Raw genomic sequence first — 12,493 nt, forward strand, 5'->3', positions numbered from 1 at the left:
AAACAAACAAAAAACTCCTTGCACTCTAAGTTGGTGTTAGGAGGCTAGTTTTTTGCTAGGGGAGAGTTTGCAGCATAGTCTGGACCAGCTACTGAGAAAAGACAATCTTCTCCAACTGTGTACTTTAATCCTGATTGTGGAAAGTTCAACAGTGTTAAAGAAATATAGCACTGAGGATTTCACCTAAATTATATTCCTGCAATCCAGCTCAAAGGTGACAAAAGTATTAATAACCAAGGCAAGATTTTTACACTGCAGGATAGAGTGGAATTTGGCTAACCAGCAATGAAAGAAAATGTTTCTTGAGATGCTGCTCGTGGGAGCTCAGTGTCAGTGAAGAATCCAAGACTAAACTATAGACTATAACTACAGTTTGCTCTCATGCACACCCGGGGACTCTTCCAGTTGCTCTTTTCTGCTAAAGATCACTGCCTCTATTATACTTCAGTTCAGATTCAGCCAGTCATCTCTTACACATCATCTGAACTCTTCGCAACATTAAATTGCCTGGACTGCATTGATGTGAACAGAGAATAAGGTAGACAATTGCATATCAGTTTGACTGCTTTGTTGATGGACTACTTAAGGTAGTGCAGACACAGAATTTGGTGTCAAATAGGTACTGAAAAAGACCAAATACAGGACGGATCCTTGAGGACCCTACAGATAAGAAGCTTCAGAGAAGATGTGACCAGATGTATCAGACTTCAGAAGAAAGTTTGTTCCCTACAGTGCAAAGCTTTATATCTTACATGACAGGATACTCCACGGATGGTTTTAGTTCTACAGTTCAGTCTAAAATAACATCACGCCAGGCTTGGGATATTTGCTTCAATTACATCAGATTAACTAGCTTCTCTTCAGGTTGATTCAAAACAATATTCAAAACTGGATAGTGGTCAGTTGGTGATGCAACTTCGGTATAGCCTCTGGAGGAAGAATTCTTTGTTTAATCTCACATTCTTATGTTTGTTTGTTTGTTTATCACTGTCACTTGAATTCCTACCCTTGCTTTTCATCAGGCAACAGCAGTCAGAAAACTGAGACAATCTGTGCAATAAGGAGAGGATATTCATCAGAGTGTTGGTCATATTACTGCTGGCTAGCATGTACAAAGGCCAATGTACAGTGATGATGGTTCACTATATCCTCAGCTTCTCCTTCACTTCCAATGTCTTCCAGGAGGCTTTGGAATTCTGGTCAAGTCCATTATTTTTTAAGGCTGAATCAGGATAATTGGCCTGGTCTGTCTTCTTGCCTGAGAGCTGTGAGGTCTCTGATCATTATCTTATTGAGGTGATAACCTGTCAAATACATGAATGTGCTATGATATCCTCAGTTTTGACAGACCCTTTTGGCCTACAGTGGGGGTGGTATCAGAGTTACCCCTTGAAAGTCCAAGGGAAACAAAAGGGAAAATGAGTTTGAGGAAATGAGTATGAGTTTCCATATTTGACCCATTATTTGTATTCAGATAGTGGTAAGCACTATTCAGAATACTTTCATTGCTGGAGGCCTATGAATGAGTAAAGAAGAACTATTTTGACTTTTGCTTTTCACGTAAGCTCAAACGAATGAGTTTTTCTCACTTAAGACAGACTCAGTTCATGATCAGATGAAAGTAGAGCAGTACCTCCAGGATCTTTCCTGGTTAGGTCTTCAGCATAATGAACATCAGCACCAGTAATGCCAGTATGAGACTGGGAGCATGAGGATCAGGTAGTCACAGGTTTCTAAAACTTTTAAGTAGTTAGCATCTTCTTGCCTTAAAAGTTTGCAATGAGTAACTACCACCAGCACGAATCAAGAGAACATTACATAAGGTTTAATGGCAAAGGTATCGAAACATCCAGGAACAGTTAGTGACTATTTCCAAGGGAATTCTTAAGGTTCTATAAAATAATAGAAAACTTTGCATTGAGGCAAATTGGAACAGAACCCTTTCACAAAACACCTTTAATTGCCTTTCATTTCCCATGCTGCCATTTTCTCCAACTAAAGATATTTGTGTCCCTGTTAACTCTGTCCCCCCACCCCCAGTCCAGTCTTTCTTTTCCCTGATCCTACAATGAAGCAATAACACTGTGCTCATCAACTATCCTATTACCATAGAAATGATGGCAACGTCACAAATTCAGCAGTCTGATTCCTCGACAGGGTTGATTAGGAACAGATGATGAGCTGGAGAAAAGCTGAACCCTTGATTAAACACAAATAGCTCTTATAATGAACAAATATAGGAAGAAAATATATTTAAAATCATGTCAAGAACAAGCATCTTCCTTGCTAGATACTTTCTGCATTGCAGAATTGTTTGAGTTTGTTTTCAAAGCTCCCTAATTTATTTTTAAATCCCACAAATATATGTAATTCGTAAAGATAAGTGCTCCAGAATTACTGGGGGAAAAACAAAACAAAACAAACAAAAAAAAACCAGCATGGATACAGCTTGTAAAACACTAGGTAGGATCTTCCATTTCTTTCACCATAAATATACTTAGTATTACAAATGCACTATAGCTATCTTAGCACACTCATTCACAAGTATACACAACTGTATTGTATATATACAAATACAGACAAACAACATGCTTTTACTATTTTCAACTAGATCTACTTGAATTCAAAGGAAGGATATGTTATTTAGGGTAATTCCTGATAAGTTTTGACAAATCCCTTAATGAAGCCACCTCCCATGTGGTGCTCTGCATCTTGCCTAAGTCCTCCTGTCCCAGAAAACCACTTCTCCCTGTTCCCAGTGAAGGCCTTGGCTCAAAAGAATATTGACATGTTCCTCTCCCACTGCTGCAATGGATTAATGAATTAATCAGAAGTTAGATACTTAGTTGTCTTCTGAATCGAGACCTTTATTGAGCCCACAGCAGCCAGTGATGGAAAATGCCTACCTATATCATCCAAAACATTCCCCCCAAATACAGAAATATCATCTATGAAAATATAAATGCGTTCCAATACAGTTCAAGAGACTGTCATTTTGTTTTAAATTCTCACACTAAGCCTAAGTGCTAAATCCTCAATTCGTACATTACTGGAGACTTGACAACTCCGATTTCAACCACAGTTTATTTTACCAGTAAAAGTGTGCAGTAGAGTGTGCAGACCCATTCCAGGCCATCTCTATTCTCAGGCCTGCCGCAGTGTTTCTTCTACTTCAGACTATTTAGTCAATGCCATTAATCAAAATCCTATAGCAGAAAATGCATGCATAAGTCCTACACATTTATTGCCATGGCAACAATTCAGGCTCTTGTTCATATGTCAAGCTACATCAGTGGAGATAAATTCTATTGTTTTCACACTGACAGTTCTCTCTGTGTTGGACTTAATCCATGGAAAAATATAGCTTTGCCTCTTATTAAAATAAAACACAGACCACCCAATTCTCCAAATTCCCATTCTTCACAAAGTATCAACTGAACAATCTGAATAGTTATAAAATTATGGTTTGATATTTAGGTTTATGGTAGTAATTAAAGTGTAAAAAATGGCCCAGTCCTCATGATATTGTTTTAATCTGTGGGATTGGTTAGGAATTTAATTCTTCATGAAAAGATGAGCTCATTGCTGTGAAGCTAAATAGCTATGATACCAGAGCACAGTGTTCTTGAATTAGATTGCAGTATTTTAAATAAATGCCTTTAAGCTCTGAGTGAAGTTGATGTAATTCATTATCCAACTTGGCTGTAGATACTGTATTTTTCATAACATAAAAATTAATGATTAATGCATAATATCTTATCCAGAAAGAGATTTTATATTTCATTTAGCTCATGACAAAATACACTCTCATGTGGGTGATTCACAAGTGTGAATGAAAGATAAGCATCATCTTTGCTGCATAAGCCTCTATATATTTATTTGTATATGTTATATTTTGAATAAGTCGATGCCTGACACAATTTTACATGATTTTACTGCACAGACTGCAGTTTGGTATCCTATTCTTTTCACAGACACATCTTCCTCATTATCACAGACTAATGAGAAAACAGTCTCTTGCTAATAAAATACTTTTAATGCTTCAAAGTCTCATTATTTCCTGTGTATGGTTCATCGTGCTTCCTAGAAAGGCACAAGCCTCATATCACCACTAAAGACATGTCCTTTTCAATCTGACCCGTTTTTCCCTCCTTCATGCAGATTTAAGTCCCTGCTTTTACAGCATGCTTCATATTGACAAAGCCTATTACCATGATATACTATACTGGAGTTCATTTCAACTAATATCCACCGCTACATCTGTTACTGTCAGCACCCAATCTGAGTTCCTGTGTCAACGAAGATGAAGACAACCATTATATTTACTTATTGTCACACCATGTTATGCCAGTATCAGAAACTGCTTCACATACACACTGTGTGTGACTTGCATCAAATATATATATGTTTTTAAATGGGGGGCTTTGTGTAATTTGTAAATATCCTGTGAATTTCATTCATATTAATGAAGCAGCGTTTGCACTTTACTGGCATTTTGATGCAAATTGCAGTAACTCTTCGTGTGCCATGTCTGCCTCTATCTGTGACACAGGCCACGGCTTCCGAAGCAGTTATTTCCCAGGATGAGCAGCACAGACAGTGCACATAGCATGCTTTCTCAGGTCACCTAGGCTTCTGAGGAGGTTAAGAACAGATTGAAATAACTTGTCAAATAATTTACTTTTGAATCTTGACATGTGCTTAAAGAGTAATATTAACAAAATATCTTTGTGTGTCTGTGGATTTGACAGCAAAATCTCTTTTCTGGATTCCAAAAAGTAATGTTTTACAGTTATATTCCTTGCTGTAATTTAAAGCACCATGTTTCTCATTGCTCTTAAAACTAGACATACACTAGTGTCAATAAAATAACTATTTTTTAAAATAGTAATATTTGAAGGAGAACAAAAGCAGCTTTTTCCCAAACACATGAATTACACATTAAAATAAAATTTTAGTTCCCAGTTTAGCACTGCCCTCTGGTGATACGTACCTTGGATATGTATGTGACCCATTTCATCATAGTGCATCAGGTCCAGATCCGGACAAGAATTAAAAATGCAATTTAGGCATTTAAATCTAAGCCAGCAATTCTAAAAAGCTTTATTTAACCCCTTGGCTGCTAACATCTCAAAGATATTATATTTCTGCCTGCCAAGTTCCCCAGCCTGAACACAGGTAGAATTGTTGCCATCTTGGCTTGCTCTCTTGTAAATTCATCTTGTGACCTCCTTCAGGAGAAGGAAGAACCCATGGGAGTGAGTTCTCAGCTTTCTAACATACATCTGCAAGAGTACTGACCACCTCAGCCACCTTACATCTTTGAAAGGCTTAGGTATCTACTATCAAACGAGTATTCTGGGCCATAAATCTGTCTATTGGTGATTGTATCCAAGTTAGAGGGAGTCATCTTAATCCCAGAAGGCTGAAATTTATGAATCCTCCTTTTAGAAGATGGTTTCCTGCCAAGTTAACAGGCTGTTTGTGAATCTCATTAGGTAGCACCAAACTACCCTACTGTTATTGTATAGGTTACTGTTTCTCAACCTTTTAAAATCCATTAAGCTCTAAGCTTTTTGAAGAAGAATCCTTGCGTCATGATAGCTTTTTATGCACAAATACATAAAACTATATTAATGTTCAATATTCATTTATTACTATTGAAGAAAACTCCAATCCTAACCTAGTATAGTGAAAAATGTCGATACACTGTTCCTGTCACAATACTATCTACACTGAAAACCTTTTCAAAGCTCCTTTAGGGAAGCCCACATTCTGGACTCCTTTGACAAGTCCCATCTTCCAAATGGGTGGCTCCTGTTGTTGAAGATGCGCTGGTAAGAAATGATACAATAATACTCTTATTTTCTCTTATTACAGTATTCTGCAAGAACTGCCAAATGTAAGATTCTTCATGAGATCATTTTAAACATGACTTTTTTTTTTAATTATCCAAAACAATTTGTGCATCCTAAGTCAGGGTCATAGTTGTAGCTGAATACAGAATGCCACAAATATGTGAACCTTGCCTCCTTAAATGATTATCAAAACAAAATGAATGAACTTCTCCAAGTTCATTGTGCAGTACTTCAGATTATTAATCAGAATTATGTCACAGGATTATAGCTTTGCTTAATAATGTGTTTAATGTAAATTTAATGTAAAAGATCCATGATAAAGGCAGTCAAAGCTCTATTAAAATCCTTTTGCAAAGTTCAGCCACTGCATTAGAAGCTTTAGGCTAATAGCCTAATGTTAATTTGGATTCTAATCTATTATTTTGCGTGATACTTAGTGTGGTTTTGTAATTAGATTTTTTTAGACAAAGCAAGAAAAAACATATGGGTCAAAGTGCATGACTGTCATTAACTACAGTGCATTTCTAGGACATGTATAATCATAACGTAACTTCTGCAATGAAAGCGTAGATTATACCCTAGTCAACAACCTGTGTCTCATCCTGTAAATGGAAAAAATAGATGACAATCAAGTGATAAATACCTGCAGCTGTTCACACATACTGTTCCAATTGTAAGAGTTCCCACTCTCTTAGCTGGTCCAGAATAATAATTCACATATTCATCTCTAACTCTGATTCAATCAAATATTACTTAGACTAATATGTCTCTGATAAATTCAGATCACTCCAAATTAAACAGTTTGAGAACAACTACATGATTAATTGTTCTGGGAGAAGTGATGGTACAGTAACCTCTGGGAAAGAAGGCACGAATATATCGAGGACAGGATGGGACAGGCAGAGATTTATCAGAAGTTACAGACAAAAAGAAGGGCTGTAATAATAAAGAAATGCATCTTCTTTCTTCAACTTCCTTAAAAATTCCAAACAGAACTACGGTAATCTTAAATTGGTGATCTAGAATAACATTCTTTATTTTCTCAAACCCCCTTAAGCTTTAAATTAGTTTTCAGTGTAATAAATAATTATAAAGTAGAAAGAAAATCATTCTTCAATTTAAATGGAAAATTAGTATCCTTAGATAAAAGTGAAAATAAACTTACAGTGGCTCCTCCACCTCCATGGGCAACCCATTCCAATGCCTAACCGAAGGATCACTTGCACTTTTTCCTCAGGAAGTAGTAAAGCCAGAAGAGATCTAATGTATCTTGATAAAATTTTCATTAGACTCCTATTTTTTCCTGCACACCATAAAACCCAAATGAATGGGTTTTGTGTCAGGGTACTACAAAGAGAATGGGAAAAGACATGATCCAAACCCATAGGAGCTACAACTTTACACCAAACTGAAGTAGAATCCCAGCACTGTTGAAGGTTTACAGACAGACTGTCAAAGAACAGACATGACTGACAGTATAAAAAATAATTCTAATGTGAGACTTGGAAAACCAAGTATTCCACTAGTCACTCCTATAACAAAAATCACAATATTTTATCGTATGTCCTGTTGTCTGATGGTCACACTCATTTAGCTATCAGTGGCTGGAAATAGAAGGGGAAGGAAATTTCTGTCATATTGTGTCTCATTATGCAAATACTGTCCTCTGCTCATTGCTCTATTTCTTCTGCTGATCATGTTTTTTTCAATCCCTTTTCATGAGTTTTTTTTAACTATACCCTGCTGTAACTCATTTCTACAAATGTCCCTAAACCTAAATTCAATTTTATTTTTATATACCTACAAAGGCAACAAACATTTCTATCTTCAGCTAACCTGAACCATTTCTGCATTACTTCAACACATCTATAGACAATAAAGAATGAGATAAAACGGATATATCTTCTATCAACTCTTAAAATATATAATTTATATCAAAAATAATCAATCAGGTCATAAAGCCTCAAGAATTATCTTTGGGATGGAACAGCATTCTTGAATATCTTGTCTCCAACATCTTAAATTTCACAATCATGGACCTACCTAGGGTTCCACCTCCCCAGATTGTCTTCCGGAGTTGTTCTTTTTCTATGCAGATTGCACCAGCAGGTGTAGGTTCCTACTTGTTCTCACTCCACATTCTATGTAATTGCAGCACTTCTGTTGCACTGGGAGTCATCTGAAGTATCTGATAACAACTGGCAGTATTTCACCCGTTAGGAATAATGTTCAGTTCTCCTTTTAAGGAGCTCATAGGTTTTCTAATATCATTTATCACTTAGAATTAAAATTGCACACTATAAGTGTTTTGTATTGTACCTATTTAACCACATAACAAACCTGGTGGGGGGAAAAAAAAAAAAAAGTCAGGTAGCAAATGGTCTTTCAAATAAATACATATATATGATCTAAACCTGAACAATGCCCAAAGGCTGAGAGAGGGAAAATATTATAGAGCCAGTGGTGCAGTTTTTCATAAGACACAGTTAGTACAGATATAATGTAGCTAAGTCAAGCAAGGTATGATTGATTTATTGTATTGGAATCCATTAAAAGTATTCCATTGCAGTTTTAAAACCATATAGTCATTAAATATCTTTGAAAACACACATTCTCTACCATCATTATAAGATATTCTTGACAGCACATCATTTTTAATGGCACCATTATAAACAGGATTCATAATGGCTTTGTTTAGTGTGTAACAGAATTGGAAGTCAGTAATATACAGACTTGTATTAAACATAATCAGATAACAAAGAGCACTGAAGGAAAGATGAGTGCACAATTAATATATGAATAATTATTCTGTGTAAAATGAAACATTTCAAACAGTGTGTCAAATAGGCATTAAAATGGAACAAATGAAACAGTGGAATAAATTTGATGTATATTACTTACAAGTACAGCAGGAGCTACTGGTTTTGATATGTGATCTAAATAGGAGAGGAAAGATCATGCCCAAGGCTAATTGAAGTGATAATACTGGTTTCTAATTGCAGTGAACTGTTATTTACTTAAACAATTCCCAAATCCAGTACATGGGCCTTAAAACTTGGATTCAACCTAGCCCTTGCTCTTGTTTGTAGCTCTTTCTAGTAAAAGGATATCTGAAGGACAATTTTTCATACATTTTTCTCTTCAGCTACTGTGGGGTAATGGGTGTGCTATCACCAGTAATCAACATCACAGTAAAACAAACACACACAAAAAAAAACCAACAACTCTGAAACCTAAAAGGTCTCAGAAACATTAAAGTTTACATTTAGTTAAGTTACAGTTTAGGGGGCAGGGCACTTGAAATGGAAACAAGGTCCAAAATTAGGTACCCCACAGGCCAGACTACAGACTTATAAAAGCAAAAAATAAAATAAAAATAAAAAGGAAACTAGAACTTTCCTAATGCAGCACAATCCCCCACTAACAGCAGTACCAGGAGAAGAGGTCTCCTGCCTCTCTTACCGTAAAACGTAATAGGACTGTAGCAACCCTCATCATCAGCCCAGTCTGGGCCAGAACAGGCACTTGACAACATACCTTCTCCCTACAAGGCATGGGAGTTTAGGGAAAAGGATTAATAACTGAAAACAAGATTCTTCAAATAAAGTCTCTACTGACCTCTATTGCAACACAGCCACATTAACATAAAGCCATAGGGTATATGTAATTAATTCTTCTGATGGATGAAGGCATAAATCGACAAAAAAAAAAAAAAAAGAATTCTATAAAGGTTCATTATTTCTTCACTATAAATTCTTGGTTCTAATGTCTTCTGGATAAGGTCTTCTCTAAACTCTAGCTTGTACAAGGCCTTGTACAGCCCAACTTGTCTCCAGTTGACAGCAGACTTTTATAGGAAAAAAACTCGTAAGGTAGAAAGGTTCCAATTTTTTTCACTGATGCTCAAAAGGAAGAGATAAAAGACATCTTATGCCATTATTCAGTTTCTCCTTTACTTAACTGGAGCTGATTCATATTGTAATGCAACTTACAGCAGCACTTTTACTGCCTTGAAGTGATTGTTCCACTGGGAATACTGCAGCTATATGCATGTATACATATGTGTGTGTGCGTGTGAATATGTACATACGCATGCATATAGAGAACTCTTTCCATTCAATCTTTAGTGCCAGGGAGGAAGCATAAGTAGACAGAGTTGTTAAACCAGGTCTACACAAGTTTATTTTCCTTCCTTATGTCATTTGTGGCAGTGCTACCTTTGAAAAGTAGGAGGTGACTACATAAGGCAGTAAGCCATTCAATCTGTCAAAACTAAGCATATACCTCTATATTTGTAAATAGCACGCTTAGATAATTTACTTGTAGATTTATCTGCAGGTATTAATGGCTGCATACAGTTGCAAGGTTTTCTGTAACCTATTCTTATGCAATCTAAACTAATTAACTTATTTTAAGGTAAATATAGACTCTTACTTATGGAGCATCACGTTAACTAATACTGATAGTATATTTTCTGATTTTCCTAAAATAGAAAAGATGCCTGAATGTTTAAATTCATTGTAACATGTTGGAGCATTTTCTTTTTGGCCTGAGTAGCATGTGAGCATTAAGATTGAGTTTGTTGCCTTCTTTACTATTAGAAAATTACCTATGTCCTTAGAAAATTATTTCTTCCCCTTCCACCTTCCCTGTCCCGTGCTAAGTAATAAGGCAACATACGGTTGCCTTGCTTATACAAGTAAAAGCTAAGACCGATGATGTTGGTAGTAAGCGTGCACAAGTCCTTTTGCATCAGTACTTTTCCCCCAGATGACAGTCAGGTGTATCTCCACAAGTTCTACCTGCCATTTTGGCAAAACTCTCCAGACTTCTCCCTACTGCCATGTCGTGCTTAAGCCTAAACTCTGCCTCTTGCAGATGTGAGGATCTCTACGTTCTCACTAGTGTTATTAATTAGGACTATTACTGAACATCCTATACAAATGAAAAACAAACAACTACTTTTCTATCTGAAAAAGTAATGCAAGTAAGCTGTACAAAATAAAATATTTATTTTGGTAGCCTAATTCTGTGAGTGCCACCCAAACTTTATAGCTAATATAGCCAAGAAATAGTAACCAGTACGTACTCTACCACAGCTGAAGTCTGTCACACAAGTGAGAGGTGTAGATCGGGCATAAACAGTCACATATTAGAAACTAAGAGAATTTTAGTAACAGTGGGGCTAAAGATGGAATAGTAGTGAGAATGCAAGAATTGAAGGGATAGGGAAAGCGCTCCAGAAGAGCTGTGCTGTCCTGTTTTAGCCCAACAACCCTGTATGTTGCTACTTGATTAGCAAGTTTTGTCTTTTTAAGCCAAATTTTCCAGAGTATATTGCTAACTGCATGCTCCTCTACTTCAGAGGCTCAGTTTCCAGCACCAGCTCACGCTCACAGGCAGGTCTGCAATACTCTTAACATTTCAAATACCATATATGATCAAGTACTGTGAAAAATCAGGTCATGAAGAGCTCTAACAATCCACAAATGTGTAAATCGTACAGCAGTGATCTCAGAGCATCTCAGATCCATAGCTGTAGAATGGTAATATTACTATCCAGAGCTGTTGTGAAGAAATGTTTAATCATGTGTATAAAGGTTTCCAAGCTGCAGTGATAATTTCTACAGAAAAGCCAACCAGAATTATACTTTTCTCAGAATTAGATCAGATCTATCATTATTTTTCTTTTAGAATTATTGTTTATTAAAATAGCTTTAAATAAATAAGGTATAGGAGACATTATCTGATTAAAGACTGCATCATAACATAAATAAATGGTATAGCCTTAATTTGGATGTTCTGTAATTTTTGAATGCTTGACTTTTTAACCTTAACAATGCTCTTCTGGTACGTACCCATGTAGTGCATGTAATATATAATAGAACAACCTTCAATCATAGTGTCCTTGTAGTAGAACAGGAACATTTACTATAGATTTTATTATAAATGCCTTAATGAAATTCTAATCAATAATACTTCGGAGAACGGTAAAGAAATTGAATACATTCATAGGTAAAAACAGATGTTATTATCTTAGTTCAGTAACTATGAAATAGAAAGATGAAAAAAAGTCTGTTTTTCATATTAGAGTGGAGCACAGCTGTACAGTTATATAATAAAGTATCGCTTGTATCCATGGCAATAGGGAGTAATTGATGCACCACAGTTATTTTTATAAACCCAAACAACAAAAAAAAATTCAACTGGAAATTTCTTTTCCAGTTTCTTGGCATTGTATGCTTTTTATCTGTACATAATGTACAAATTTATAGTCTGAATACACTCACTGATCCGACTTGTTGAATAAAACATGCTGGTTTTTTGATGCATATTAAAGAAGATAGGGATCTCATACCCAACAACCCAGTCTTTCATGAAGGATTTCATGAAAAATATTTCTTGGAATAAGATATATTAACCCAACTTCATATCACTTTGGATTTAGGATATATACACCCTGGGGATTTTATTTTTTAATGATTAAAATGTTTTGCAGATGTCTTACAATAGAAAGTTTAGGAAAATTTTAGTGAGAGTCAATAGATGGCTATAATATGAAAAAAAAAAATTGAAGAGATCTAAAAACACATTATTTATTGCATGTTGGACTTTCCCTGATATGGTCCCCTGGC

General features: G+C 35.8%; 1 long non-coding RNA gene across 1 annotated transcript in view; it reads right to left on the reverse strand.

The window, feature by feature from the left end:
- Positions 1-7,225: 7,225 nt before the first annotated feature.
- Positions 7,226-12,493, reverse strand: part of LOC310905314 — a 132,719-nt gene continuing 127,451 nt past the window's right edge. The window contains exon 5 of the long non-coding RNA XR_014588940.1: positions 7,226-9,402. This is a non-coding gene — a long non-coding RNA (uncharacterized lncRNA). The remainder of the gene's footprint in view (positions 9,403-12,493) is intronic.

The sequence above is a fragment of the Anser anser genome (genome assembly GCF_964211835.1).
Source record: "Anser anser genome assembly, chromosome: 11".
NCBI lineage: Eukaryota > Metazoa > Chordata > Aves > Anseriformes > Anatidae > Anser > Anser anser.